At 32.7% G+C, this 16,167-nt stretch overlaps 1 protein-coding gene across 1 annotated transcript in view; it reads right to left on the bottom strand.

Annotated features, from left to right (window-relative positions):
* Positions 1-15,745, bottom strand: part of LOC101889679 (death-associated inhibitor of apoptosis 1) — a 98,630-nt gene extending 82,885 nt beyond the window's left edge. Inside the window, exon 1 of the mRNA XM_059127512.1 lies at positions 15,387-15,745. The gene's annotated coding sequence lies outside the window, so the exon portion shown is untranslated. The remainder of the gene's footprint in view (positions 1-15,386) is intronic.
* Positions 15,746-16,167: the final 422 nt, after the last annotated feature.

Consider the following 16,167-nt stretch of genomic DNA (forward strand, 5'->3'; position numbering starts at 1 on the left):
TCACAGCCTGAATATAATTTTCACTTGTAGTACACAAATTTCGAGTGTAAGTTTCTTAAAAACTATTGAACCTAGATATAGGGGTTATTCTAAGATATTTACTAGCATTTTGTGTAGAATATTTCTTCCTTTGACCATTTCGGGCTAATACAAAAATTTTATGTTACTTTCAAAAAAAAAAAAAAAAACAAAATTACGAGGGAAAAAATAAGGAAATATTTTCGGTCTTTTTTTTTGTTTGGGAAAAATGATGCAATTATTTTTCGATATACAATGGAAATAGAGATTCCTTCTCTTTGGTGATCTATAGTGAAATTTGATGAAGAATATTTTTGTCTTTGCCGTCATCCTTCAAAAAGTATGGTTTGCAGGAGAATTTTGTCAAAACTCACATAAGGTACATCTTTAACCCTAAAACCTAAAAATTCCTTGGGCTTGGGAAAATTCAAACTCTAGATGTCTTTTGGAATTTAAAGTAAAATTTTATGACAACTATATTTTTAGAATGTTTTGACTGGTTACGATCACGTTAAATGGGAGTTTTTTAATCATATTTAGAAAAATTGACCAAAAAACACCCTTTGGTGGGTGACTCGCTTGTTGGTTAAAATTGTGAAACAAAATAATCCTCGTTTTCTTATCTGCCGAATATTGCCGATGACACTATATACCTAAATTGCACGGATGCCGAGGAATAACAATTTGAAAGTTAAAAGAATTGAATTTCCTCCTCCTTTATTTGAGTTACTTTGCAAAACGCTAATACATGTGCCTTGTACTTCTAGCTCTAATTTCATAATCTGCTGGATTTTTGTCTGTAAATTGTGTTCCAAATGTTGCAGTTCAATAATTAGTTTATTATTTCGATTTCTTAACGGAAAAAATCGGTTATCGTTGTACAATTTTTAGATTCTTTCAGGTTCTAGAACTGAGTTTTAATTAATTATTGAATTCTTTAAACTTCGAATACTTGATTTAATAATAATTAGTTTATTATTTCGATATCTTGACGGAAAATCGATTATCGCTATACAATTTTTAGATTCTTGCAGGTTCTAGAACTGAGTTTTAATTAATTATGGAATTCTTTAAACTTCGAATATTTGAACATTTCTTTCAACACTGATTCTGCTTTGATATGGCATACATAAGTTCACCTTTTCTGGTACCTTCCCTAAAAACGGTAAAATTGTGAAAAATTGCCAATCATATTAAGGGAAGAAGTAGGAGTCCAGGAATGGGAACAATCTTTGAACATCTTCATATTGGTATCGTACATTGATAAGGGGTTGAATTCATTAACTTCGCAATTAAATCAATTGGGAAGATGGGAGATAGGGTCCATAGACCGAAGCTCTTATATAACGAACTAACTCATTATCTATTATTATAAATTAATAAGTTTTACACAAAATGAGGGCACTCAGTCTGATTCACCAACCCGAACCACTAATCATCATAGTCGCAAGTACATGTGCATGTATATACTCGTACTTATGTAAATATACTTAGGGGGAGTCACTTGTATTTATGAATAAACAATGAGTGTGACAATAATTTTGTTGTTGTAACAAAGTACATATTTACAAGCGTTGTAATTAAAATTGTTATCTCATTGCTAGCGATGAACTGTTTGTAACAAAGGGATTTACTGGTAAACATCGACCAGATTTATTTTTAAGTTCCAGACTAATGCAGTGCGGCGGTAATTTACTTTCGATTGGGCATGTTTACAAGCTTAACATCGCCCCTGATAAATCATGTAATTAAAATAAAATAGTACAAGGAAAATAGGATGTGGTTTTTGGTTCATAAATTATGCGGAAGTGAAGTAGGGGAAGAAAATGCAGTCGAAAACGAAGAAATTATTCTTTTGATATTAGTAATAAAATAATCATATTTTTATTATTGTTTTATTTATTTATTATTATTGCTATTATTATTATTATTATTAATTAATATTGTTATTATTATTGTTATTATTATTATTATTACTATTGTTGTTGTTGTTGTTATTATTATTATTATTATTATTATTATTATTATTATTATTATTATTATTATTATTACTATTATTATTATTATTATTATATTATTATTATTATTATTATTATTATTATTATTATTATTATTATTATTATTATTATTATTATTATTATTATTATATTATTATTATTATTATTATTATTATTATTATTATTATTATTATTATTATTATTATTATTATTATTATTATTATTATTATTATTATTATTATTTATTATTATTATTATTATTATTTATTATTATTATTGTTATTATTATTATTACTATTATTATTATTAGTTATTATTATTATTATTATTATTATTATTATTATATTATTATTATTATTATTATTATTATATTATTATTATTATTATTATTATTATATTATTATTATTATTATTATTATTATTATTATTATTATTATATTATTATTATTATTATTATTATTATTATTATATTATTATTATTATTATTATTATTATTATTATTATATTATTATTATTATTATTATTATTATTATTATTATTATTATTATTATTATTATTATTATATTATTATTATTATTATTATTATTATTATTATTATTATTATTATTATTATTATTATTATTATTATTATTATTATTATTATTATTATTATTATTATTATTATTATTATTATTATTATTATATTATTATATTATTATTATTATTATTATTATTATTATTATATTATTATTATTATTATTATTATTATTATTATTATTATTATTATTATTATTATTATTATTATTATTATTATTATTATTATTATTATATTATTATTATTATTATTATTATTATTATTATTATTATATTATTATTATTATTATTATTATTATTATTATTATTATTATTATTATTATTATTATTGTTATTATTATTATTATTATTATTATTGTTATTATTATTATACTAATTATTATTATTAAAAATATATTAAATTTTATTTCTTTTTTTTTAAAACCTTCCATGATTTTTATCTATATGTTTGATCTTTGAAATGTTTTTCTTATTAGTCCAAACTTTTTCATTTTTCTGAAAAATGCTGTCTTTTATAAAAAAAATCTTCGATTTCTAATATTTGCATTTTTTTTTTTTTTTTGTTTGGAAATATCAAAAATTTTTTATCCTTAAATTTTTCTGAAAAAGAAATATATAAGACGTTTTCAATTTGTTATTTAAGATATTTAATTTTATTCTTTAAATTTTATACCCTCCACCATTCTATGGAGGGTATACTAACTTTGTCATTCCGTTTGTAACTCCTCGAAATATGCATAATAGACCCTACAGAGTATATAGGATGAGATGAAAAAACACTTCTGAACCACTCGCCCGACAGCTGTTAAAATTATTCCAGTGACAACTCTTTATATTGTTTCAAAGCGTACAAAAGCCTTTTTGGTGAGAATTTTCCAAAAAAAAGTTATTTTTGATGGAATTCAGGCGCGATAGTGTGATTTCTTTATATTTGTCTGGAAAACCACAAGTGGCTCGTTAGAGCACTCCAGCATTTAAATGTGTATAAATCTTTTGTGGCCCGACGTCAAGTAAGTGGACTGAAGAAAACAACAACATCAGCAGACATGGTTCGGAAAGTAAAGAAGCGACTTAATCGAAACCCGCGTCGCAGTTGCCGAAAAAATGGCTCGTGAGCTAAACATATCGCAATATTCCATTCGGAAAATATTGAAAAAATGAGCTCGGGGTAAAGCCATTGAAATTCCAAAATGTGCAAGAACTTACACCGCAACAGAAAGAAAATTGACTCAAAAGAGCTAAAGAGTTCCTTCGCTTGGCCGAAAGTGGTGAACTGCCGAATTTGGTTTTCTCCGATGAGAAAACATTCGTTGTGCAGTAGTTTATAAACACACAAAATTGTCGTGTTTACTTGCCAAAGAGGTCAGCTGAAAATGTGCACCTTCGGTTAGCCACCAGAACTCAAGCGTCGGCCTTGGTGATGGTGTTGGCCACCATAACAGCCGATGGTCGCTTTCCGCTCGTATTAATCGACCGTGGTATCAGCATAAATGCCGAATATCATCGCGAAAATATTCTGGAGGGTGTATTAAAGCCTTGGCCACGCAAACATTTTGGACATTTCTACTGAGCTCAGTACCATCGCTCTCAGCACGCGCCATCCAAGAATGGTTAGAAAATGATGATCCTCGCTTCATTTCCAGCGCACAATGGCCACCAAAATTTCCGGATACCAATCTGTTGGACTATTGTGTCTGGAGTATTTCGAAAAGCAAGCTTGGCACTAAAAAATACCAAAGTGTCGATCACCTCAAGCAAGCGCTTCGCCGGGAATGGGCAAACATTCGGGCAGCATGTGACGGTTTCATTGGTCGTTTGAAGGCCATAATTCGTGCCAAAGGTTACCAATTCGAAAAAATGTAAACTTATTCTAAAATTTGATGCTTTTTCCGACATTTTTTGCTTTCATTCAATAACATTTAAAAAATTAAAACATGTATCTCAACCTGTATATATTCTGGATCAGCGTAAAATTCTAAGACGATTTAGCGATATCCGTCTGTCTGTTGTAATTACGAACGAATTGAGATAGAAGTCTAAAATTTTGCATACAGTTCTTAAATGGGCCATGTTGGTCCACGTTTTCGTATAGCCCCTATATAACGGTACCTCCCGATATTTAGTATGTTAATAATTTGGCCACTTTTCTCGGATTTGTGTAAAAATTCGTATTTGTAGTCATTATGGGTTCTAACAGAATACTGAATATTTAGGTCCACGTTTTCCTATAGCGCACATATAACGAAACCCACTTATTTTTACGTTCCGATTGATTTTAAATCCAAGAATTTGGACATTAGAAAAAAACATAATATTTAATGATTCTCATATTCTCCCCGGAGGTTTACAGATTTAGTAATATTTCATTAGGTAGAATACCTTCGATATTTCATCTATTATACCCAAACCCAAACCGTATAGATCTCCAATAAAAAAACAAAACTTTCCATGACGTATGGTTTTCTATTCTTATACTTAAATTTTTTATATAAATTTGGCAAAACTTTGCAAGATTTTAGAGAAGATTATGTTTCCATACTGATTATGTCTTGGAAAATTGAATTATCTGAAAATGTCTAAGCAAAAGAAGCAACTTTTATAAAATGCCATCTAGTGTCAACCGAAGTACTTGGCTACGAATATTTGTTGTATCAACTCAATTGAAATACACACACACACACATACACGATCATCAAATAGCTTTAGCCGATCGTAAATGAAATTGAAATTTTCAACACTTTATTTTTTTTAGCAAATTCTCAAACCCACATTTGTAGAGGTGAAGTTGAATGGATCGGTAAGTATGAACAACAATACGAAGTCTTAACAAGTAAGGAAGGGAAAATGAGTAAAATTAATTTAAGCAAATTTTTAAATCGAATTTCTCGATGGCAATCATAGTGAATTTTCAATATTTTATGACACTAATAGAAATCTATTTTCCTGACTAATCCTGTATTTTAAATCACTACTCGAAGATTTTAATAAATCTACCTTCATACATAATGTAACAACCATTATCAACCTTTCATCGGACAATGGCACCGAACATATGGACCTGAAAATTACTCTATCAATAAGTCAATGGGGATTTACTCTATCAATAGGTTTTATATATCTAAACCACCCTTATACAAATCCCATAAATTGAAAAATACGGCAAACTTTCTTTGCTCCCGTTGGCTTTTTCTCAGGAAACAAGAGAAAATTCCAATAAATAGAAATTGCATTTATTCATTTCCAAAATACATTTAATGTTTTTCTATTTTAAGCACACACATATACTGTTCCCACACCACCCCACCTCATGCCACCATGAATTTTTGCATTCGCATTCGCCGTCAGTAATGGTCACAGGCCAATTATGCGAATGAATTCGAAATGGAAATGCATCAGATTTGCAATTGCATTGTGTGGACGGACGTGTTGTCAGCCAATTTATAATTAAATTAGTCAAAAATCATGCAACCAAAACTGACTGGCAGACTGCCCCGTCAACAAATGTCCCATAGACAAATGATATGTCAAAATATAAAATATCAACGTCAAAAAATGAAAAAATTTTAGAAAATTGTTAAATTCCACTGCATATCAAACTTGATGAACAGAGAAATTTTAATGGAATTCAAATGTCTTCTATTCAAAAAAGACCACTGGATTCGTATTTTCTTAAAAGAAGACTTTATGAAGGTCTTCTTTTCCACAACAGAAAACTCGAAGGACCTTTTTGTATTGTTGACCTTGTGAAGGCCTTTTTCATAGACTTTGTAGATGTCTCCTTTTCCATAGAAGACCTTGTGAAGGTCCTCTCTTCCACAGAAGACCTTGGGCAGGTCTTCTCTTCCACAGAAGACCTTGGGCACGTCTTCTTTTCCATATTAGACTCTGTCAATGTCTTACATTCCAGAAAGAACATTTGAAGGTCTTTTTTCCATAGAAGACCTTGTAAAGGTCTTCTTTCGCATAGATGACCTTGTGAAGGTCTTCTTTTCCATAGAGGAGGTCTTCTTTAAGTAGAAGATCTTGTGAAGATCTTTTAGATCTTCTTCTTTTCCATAGAAGACCCTGTGAAGGTCTTATTTACCATAGAGAAACTTTTGAAGGTCTTCTTTTCCAAAGAAGACCTGGTGAAGATGTGTGAACCAGAAGAAGGCTCAGCGAGGTCTTCCTTTTCATGGAAGACGTTGAGAAAGCATTATGTTCATAGCAGTACTAGGGATGCTCTTCTTTTTCATAGAAGACCTTGTGAAGGTATTTCTCTTCATGGCCGGTCTTTTTATACCCTCTACCATACTATGGAGGGTATATTAATTTTGTCATTCCGTTTGTAACTCCTCGAATTATTCATGTCAGACCCAACAAAGTATATATATTCAACAACAATAAAGGGATAAAGCCAGACCATTTTGCAACAACAAAATACTACGGTATCCCGAACAAACAAGCCACACTGTTCTATTAATAGACAAGGCACGGTCGACGAAGGGGTTTTTGTTGTAACAGACAAAACCAACTTACATGGTTATGCTACTTCGTTCAGGTTGAACGAAAGCATAACAAGTGGAGAAAGATGTAAATGTTTATAAGTGCGGTTGTAAGATTTAGAAGACTTTCCAAGAGAATTTTAGTTTTATTTAATTCTTTGGTTCCTCTCTATTGAGCTTACGATCGTCACTTGGGTAAAAAAATGTTTTTTGTCATAGAAGTTATTTTTAAAATAACTTCTGGGGAGAATATCCCAGACAAAAACAAGGGAACTGATGAGGATTGGTGGCTCTTTCCGAAACCTAGGTATTACCTGCCTTACCCCCTGGTAAACATTACCATCGTTCTCCACTAATAAACAAACGTTGTTTTTATAAAAACAACAATAAAGGGATAAAGCCAGACCATTTTGCAACAACAAAATATTCTTGATCAGCGTAAAATTCTAAGACGATTTAGCCATGTCCGTCTGTCTGTCTGTGTGTCTGTCTGTCCGTCTGTCTGTCTGTCTGTCTGTTGTAATCACGCTATCTTTCGAACAAATTGAGATAGAAGGCTAAAATTTTGCACACATGTATTTTTTCCCATTAGGCAGGTTAAGTTCGTAAATGGGCCATGTAGGTCCAAGTTATCATATAGCCCCTATATAACGGTACCTCCCGATATTCGGTATTTTGATGATTTTAGCGACATTATTCACCGGAATTATTTCAATTTTGGTATTTAAAGTTCGAAATGGATACTACAGCCTAAGACAGAAAATTATCTGTGCAGGTCCACGTCTTCATATAGCCCCCATATAACTGTACCCCCCGATATTCAGTATTTTGATGATTTTAGCGACATTGTTTACCGGAATCGTTTCAAATTTGGTATTTGAAGTTCGTAATGGATACTTCATCCAAAGTCAAAAAATGACTTCATCCAAAGTCAAAAAATGACTTCATCCAAAGTCAAAAAAATGTCTTTGACCCATATAACGGTACCCCCCGATATTCGGTATTTTAATGATTTTAGCGACATTATTTACAGGGATTGTTTCAAATTAAGCATGTGAAGTTCGTAATGGATAATTCAGCCCATGCCAGAAAATTGTCTGTGCAGGTCCACGTCTTCGTATAGCCCCCATATAACGGTACCCCCCATATTCGGTATTTTGACGATTTTAGCTACATTATAAACAGATTTTTCTTCATGTTTCACATTTAAATATTGTAATAATTTATGACAAAAGTTGCCTATGCAGGCCCACGTCGTCGTATAAGCATTCGTTATTTTTAAGATTTTAACAGAATTTTTAACGGTTTTTTTTTTGGAAATTGCCAAATTTGTACCAAATGGTGGAGGGTATTATTTACTTGTTTCCATTGAAGACCGTCTGAAAGTCTTATTTTTCATAGAAGACTTTGTGAAGTCCTTTTCCATAGGAGACATTGTGAAGGCCTTTTTTCCCATCGAAGACCTTATGAAGGTCTTTTTTCATGGAAGACTTTCGAAAATTCTTCTTTTCATATTCCTTTCAGGGAAGGCCTAGTGAAGCTCTTCCTTTTCATGGAACACCTTGTGAAGACCTTTTTTATAGCTGACCTTGGTCTCATTGCCACAGAAAAGATTGTGAAAGTCTTTTTCCACAAATGACCTTTCGACGGATCTTAAATGAACTTCTCTTCACAGAAGATCTCTATAGAGGTCCTTTCGGTGCCCTTTGCACCAAAGAAGACATTTTTAAGTTTTCTTTCCTTGGAATATCTTCCAAGTTTCTTTTCGCTATAGAAGACCCATCGAGAACCTTTTCTCAAAATAACTCTTGTTTTTATTTTCTCCATAGAAGACGCACTGATGGTTCTCTTTCCATAGAAGACCTTTTGTTGTTCTTCTCTCCATACATAACCTTTCGAAGTTCTTCTCTTCATAGTACAAAGTTATTCTCCCCATAGGCAAACTATATAATTACTTCTCTTCTTGAAAGACCCTTCGACATTTTTCTCTTCAAATGAAATATTTTGATGGTTTTATCTCCAAATGAATCCGTTGGCAGGTAGTCTACCCATTTTTAAGGTCATCGATTGTTAATGACTGTTAAGGTCTTTCTTCTTTGGAAAACCGTTAACGTTTTCTGTCCATGGGACTCCGTTAATTTTTTCCACCAATGGGGGTATGTAAAGTTTTCTGTCTAAGTGAGGTCTTGAAAGTTTCCATTCCATTGGCGGCCTCAAAGGTATTTTCTCTACAGGTGTATTTTAAAATCTTCGGTGTATAAAAAGTCTTCCCTATATAGGAAATCTTTATGGTCGGCTCCCTTTTGGAGATGACCAGAAAAGGCCAATACAATATTAATATAAATAAGAATATACATTAGTCGCAAATTAATTTATTTTTGAAGGTATTTCCTCTAAAAGAAATGTAGGGTGTTTTCTGTATAGAATACTTTTTCGATCTTCTGGCTATAGAATAAGTTAGAGGTTATCCCCAATAGGGAAGATTTATGGTCTTCTCTCTGCAGGATGTTAAGGGTCTTGCATAACTCGAAGGGGTTTAAAGTTTTAGGCCTTTTTACCAGACCCTTCATTAACCGGTCTTCTTCATATAGGAAACTATTAGAAATTGTTCTTTCAGTAGAAATCTATGCAAGCTTCTTTTAAGTGTTAAATATTTAAACTGGCACCCGTTGATAGTAATTTTTGTTAATATTGTTCCGAGCTCAATATTTCGAATACGTAATGCCAACCACTTTCGGTTCCCAATTTAGGAAGCTTGCCTAAACGTAAGCTCGGCTGTAAGCTGAAAACAACCACGCAATTTGCTTGGGAAATTATAATTTATGAATAGTTTCATTAGGTTATCCATTAAGTCATTGTTTACATGCAAGCTTTATATTTTTTTAAATAAATGTTAATAGTTGCGGCGTATGTCGGTGGACATTAAGGTGGGGTGAAAAAATTTAAAACATGTAAAGAAAGTCTAAAAGTCGGGCGAGCCGAATTCATGATACTCTACAATTCCGTGCATATTTAGTAGAGCTTCATATCACAAAAAAAACAGTAAAGAAAGTCTTAAAGTCGGGCGGGCCGGCTTTATGATACCCTATACCACTTTGCTAATTTAGTAGAGCTCCGCATAACAATTAAAAGTTTTTATAAGAGAATTCAATCATACACGCTATGATTACAATTATATTTTACAATTATAACTTAAAGGACTAAATATGCCGAAGCATTTGTATCTTTTAAATTCGGACTTGTATTGTCCATCTGGTGCACAATTAATTTGAAATCGGATAAAGATATATGGGACCTATATCCAAGTCGGAACCGATCTCGATAAAATTTGGCAAAGATATTTCTGAGCTGTATTTGATATATTTCCCTGTATATCGTTGTTACGGAGTGCATATTACGGCTGCGGAGGACATAATTAACAAATCCGATGAACAATATACATCGGAGCTACAGCTATATCTGAACCGATCTTCACCAAATTTGAAATACTAGCTTCTAGACTCAATTCGGTCGTAAGTGCCGAATTCCATCCGATTTGGGCTAATGTTACACGTTTGGTGCACAATCAAAGGTAAATCGGACGAAGTTATATATGGGAGCTATATCCAAATCTGAACCGATCTCGATAAAATTTGGCAAATGTATTTCTGGACTGTATTTGATATATTTCCCCAAATATTGTTGTTATAGTATACGGCTGCGGAGGACAAAAATAACAAATCGGATGAAAAATATATATTGGAGCTACAGCTATATCTAGACCGATTTCGATCAAATTTGCCATACTTATTTTCAGGCTTATTTTTCTCGTATGTGCAAAATTCCATACTATTCGGGCTGATATTACACGTTTGGTACACAAAAATGGCAAATCGGACGAAGATATATATGGGAGCTATATCTAAATTTTGACCGAATATCTCCAATTTCAATAGGATTCGTCCTTGGGCTAAACAAATGATTTGTGCTAAATTTCATCTGGATACATGGACAGACGAACGGAAGAACTGACGGACATGCATAAATCGACTCAGAATGTGATTCTATGCAGATCATCAAAAGGAACTATGGGTCTATCTCGTTTCCTTTTGCCTGTTACAAACAAATGCACAAATACATAATACCCAGAACACCTTGTGGTGTAAGGTCTAAATATGCCAAATAAAAAACTTTGTAAAGAAAATATTTTTCATTCCACGTTTGTATAAAACAAGAATCCAGTCCCTAATCCAAGACCAAAACGAAATGAAAATATATTTGTAACAACAAAGAATCTTTTTGTATCCAATTCATTGTTCAATTGAACTTTTTGTTACTCTTTTAAATTAAAAGATAACAAATGCAATTACCTCCTCCACAGTCATAAAATCATTTTAGAGAGAAAACTCAGACACACATTCAGGGGGGCGTAAAGAGGAAAAGTACGAAATTGGCAAAGGCGGGATGTAATGGCGGGGGCATCGCTGATCTCATCGTTTCCATGTAAAATTTACAAAATGCGGAAAAATTTAGTTTACAATTCACACACACACATACAGTAACAATACTGATCCCACAACAACTCATAGCAAATATTGAAATTTCAAAATGCAAAAATAAAACTATAAATTTCACAATCTGACTAAAACCAAAATGTTTTTTTTTTTTTTGCACATGCATGTGAAATAGTTTTTCTCTATGGCAGTTTTTCTCAGAATGTGGGGGAAAACCAAAAAAAAATATTTCCCCCGTTTTCCGTATCACACACAAAGCAAATATGGAAATTAAATGCTACGTATTTTATTTATTGTGGTCAATAAGTCAATTTTATGCATGAGTGAAATTCAATTCAAAGAAATATTCTCAAATGTTCTAAAATTTTCTCACGTCTATGTTTGTTGTTGAGTCGATGAAATTTAATATTTTTTATTGTATATGCTGGGAATCATGGTCCTTACTATGCTTTGACAAACAAGGATATGGGAACTCATTAAAGTGTCAAGGAAGAAAACCAAGAAAAAAGAATTGAAAAACAAACATTGTAGAACCTACCAGAATGTTGGAGAGATGAAAAACTATGCCCCACTCACATAAAAATGCCAATGAACTTTAAACCCGTGAGAAATATTGTATGTCGATGTTGTTGTTATCCTTGCGCAGGTCATCATCCATCCCTCGTTACAGCGTTGACACATAACTGTTATTGCTACCAGGGAACGGATTGAAAATCATCCGCTTTTACACAATTTTTTGGAAAGGTTTTAGTAAAAAACAAGTTCGGCTGGACCGATCTTTGAATACCCTACACCATTTGGAACGAATTGGGTAAATTTCAAAAATCCGTTAAAAATTCTGTTGAAATCTTAAAAATACCGATTGTAGCCGTTATATTAGGGTATATATGACGACGTGGACTTGTAAAGGCAACTTTTGTCATAAGCCATTACAATATTCAAATGCGAAACTTGAAAAAAAAGGTAAATAATGTAGCTCATCAAAATACCGAATATCAGGAGGTACCATTATATGGTAGCTATACGAAAACGTGGATCTGCACAGACAATTTTTGTCTTAGGCTGTAGTATCCATTACGAACTTCAAATGCCAAATTTGAAACAATTCCGTTGGATAATGTCGCTAAAATCACCAAACATACGAAAATAGGAAGGTACCATTATATAGGGCTTATACCAAAACGTAGACCGACGTGGCCCATTTTCAGTACCAAAAGTCCTGCAGACACAATATACATTTGAGTAAAATTTTATCTGCCTACCTCATTTCGTTCGGAAGCTAGAGTGATATATCGCTAAATCGGCATAGAATTTGAAGTTTGCATCGCAAAGTAAACTAAATAAAGGGGAAAATCCACATTTTCCCCTATTTTTTTGAAATTTGAATAATCCTTGAGGTCAGTTCACTTTAGGTACATAAAGTCTTCGCCAATATTACAAATAACATTACAAGGATTATTATGATTATTTTTTTAATTGTTAACCCTCATCCAAGTCACCAAAGGGGTATTTTTTATCCTTTTTTATACCCTCAGTCATATAGCTAGAGAGGGTATGTATTATTTGATACGGCCAAAACGTATCTCATCGAAATAACGGTTTTAAACCCTAGGTCTCTTTGGGCCAAATCGATTTCAGAACATTTGGAGTCGGCTAGCGATATCCGCCCGTCTGTCTAGCTGGTGTGCACTATAACTCTTGAAGGTAGTATCCAATATGGTCTAAACTTGTACCTACCTCACACAAGGTTGAATATTCTAAAAAAATGTTTTACTGCACAGAGAGAAAGGATACTCCGATTTTCCTCCAACTTCGCAAATACTAATATTTTCACCATTGCTAGAAAGAAGAGAAAATGGACAATATCGGTCAACTCCATCAAGTATCTCCCACCCCCACCCCCAAAGGGTCAACATTTTGAATAATTATAACTCTTATAAAATGTGATGTAAGAGTCTGATTGTTTCCAAATTAAACAGATCACAATATTTTTATTAACCCAAGGTCTGGAGTGAAGATGGAATATATCGGTCCACTCCCTCTAGTACCTCCCCTACAAAGGATCAACATTTTGAATATTCATGAAACTCATAAAACTCGAAATTAACATCCGATTTCATTCAGAATTGGTATATCTCAATATTTCCATCAACACAAGATCTGTTATAAAGAAGGTAGGGATCGGTCCATTCCATAACGAACCCCTCCCCCCCCCACGAAGGGTCAAAGTTTTGAATAACCAAAACGATTATAAACTACAAAATAAGCATTCTCTCCATTTTTCACAGCCCACTATTTCTACTAACACAAGATCTACTGTGAAGATGGGATATATCGGTGCACTCCTTCTGGTATCATCCCCATAAAAGGTCAAAATTGTGAAAATCCATGAATCTCATAAAACCCGATTCTATTCAGACTTGGTACATCCTAATATTTCCATCAACACGAGATCTGTTATAAACATGGTATAAAACGCTCAAAGAAAGAGAAATAAGCATTCAACTCTCTTCAAATTCCACAGATCCCAATATTTTTTTTAACAATAGATCTGATCCTTCCCCCGATTTTCGGTATTCTGATGAATTTAGCGACATTTTGAAGTTCGTAATGGATACTACTGCCTAAGACAGAAAATTGTCTGTACAGGTCCACGTCTTCGTATAGCCCCCCATATGACGGTACCTCCCGATATTCGGTATTTTGATGGTTTTAGCGACATTATTCACCGGAGTTGTTTCAAATTTGGTATTTGAAGTTGGTGACCGATACTACAGCCTATGACAGAAAATTGTCTGTACAGGTCCACGTCTTCGTATAGTTCCAATATAGCGGTACCTCCCTATATTCGGTATTTTGACGAGCTACATTATTCACCGATTTTTTTCAAGTTTCGCATTTGAATATTGTAATGGCTTATGACAAAGTTGCCTATTCAGATCCACGTCATCGCATAGACCCTAATATAATGGCTAAATTCGGTATTTTTAAGATTTTAACAGAATTTTTTACAGATTTTATTTTATTTTTTTTTAATTGCCAAGTTCGCTCCAAATGGTAGAGGGTATTAAAGACCGAACTTAGCTGCTTTTTCCTGTTTTTTTTAACTTTCCTATAGCTCATAAAAAATCCCACTTTAGATTCTGGCTTCAGGGCATAGGTTTTTGAGATGATAATATATCACGCAGTGATCGAAAAATTTAAATTTGAATGTACTCTACTCATGTATTTCACAACTGAAATGGAGTCTCTGTATATCACACGATATATGAAACGTTAACATTTGATGTGTAAAACATGTGCAGACGGCACGACCCCTTTACAACGCCTTTTTTATGCGTCTCTGCTTGAAATTGATATGTTGTGATTTCCGAACCCTGGTTTAAGCATTGTTTTCTTTTGTTTTGTTCGCTTAATTCATAATATACGAACAAGGATTCCCCATCATCATGGTGGCGGCAATGGTGAACACAACAAAAACCGGAAATTGTGCTGCTCTTGCATACAAGCGGCACAAGGGTGAATGTATGGGAATAGAAATACAGACAAACGCATAATAACTCCATAAAAGTATATACTATAATTTACAATATATACTATCTTACTATGACGTTGATCAGGCGTACTAAGCCATATAGCACAGAGGCATAGTATGTGTGGAGTCAAAAAAAAAAAGCAAAAGGACATGCGATGGCATGACTAAGTGCATCAGTGGAAACAAACACCACACACATACATATCTACTATGTAGGCATTTAAATATGTGTGCATTTACGAAATTCTAAAAGATTATGAAAATACCGATTGTCTGTCTCACTTACCGTAATCATGGTGAACAGCTGAATTTTATATCCCAAAGAAAACGAAAGAATTTATTCAATATTCTTTTTTTAACACATCACACACACTATTTGGAGTATTTAGGCATGGATTTGAATTCAATTTTTATTACGCACTTTTGCACAATTTTTTCAACCCCTTTATCATTATTTTTTTTTTTCTTTATTATCGCTTTTTATTTTGTTTGTTTCTTTCCTTTTTTAATTTGTCACTAACATTTCGTTTATCTTTTCACAGAAAAAAATTGTTTTTCGTTGTAGCTACGCTTTGACAGTTTATTAGTTCGACATTACCGCTACCCAGCGCTGTTACCAACAATTTGGTTTGAGTTTTTCGCATTGCAATCTACGGAGGCTGTTGCAAGTTTTTAGCATTCGTTATCTAGTCTCGCATGCCGCCACCCCGTCTCAGCGGCTCTTCCGAATGGTGGGTAGAAATAGAATTCACACTGATGCTTTTGTCATCATCAGCATGTTTTAGCTTTGGCAAAATGTTTTGTTTTGTTTTTCGTTCAATGTTTGTTGAATGAATCCAATGCTTTCGTCGATGGCTATGAAAAGTTTGTGTGTGTGGTGTTGTCGTTGATGTTGTTGCTAATACGTAATTATTATCTAGAGCGTATGCCATTCATACATTCATGTTGTGTGCGGTGTGGAGTCTCTTTTTCACAAATTATGGGGTGGGTTGTTTGCTGAGAGGTGAATGATGTTGGGGAAAGAGAGTGAGAATATAAAAGGCCGGAACGAGAGAATACAATTACAA

Source organism: Musca domestica, unplaced genomic scaffold (genome assembly GCF_030504385.1).
Source record: "Musca domestica strain aabys unplaced genomic scaffold, Musca_domestica.polishedcontigs.V.1.1 45, whole genome shotgun sequence".
NCBI classification, from domain to species: domain Eukaryota; kingdom Metazoa; phylum Arthropoda; class Insecta; order Diptera; family Muscidae; genus Musca; species Musca domestica.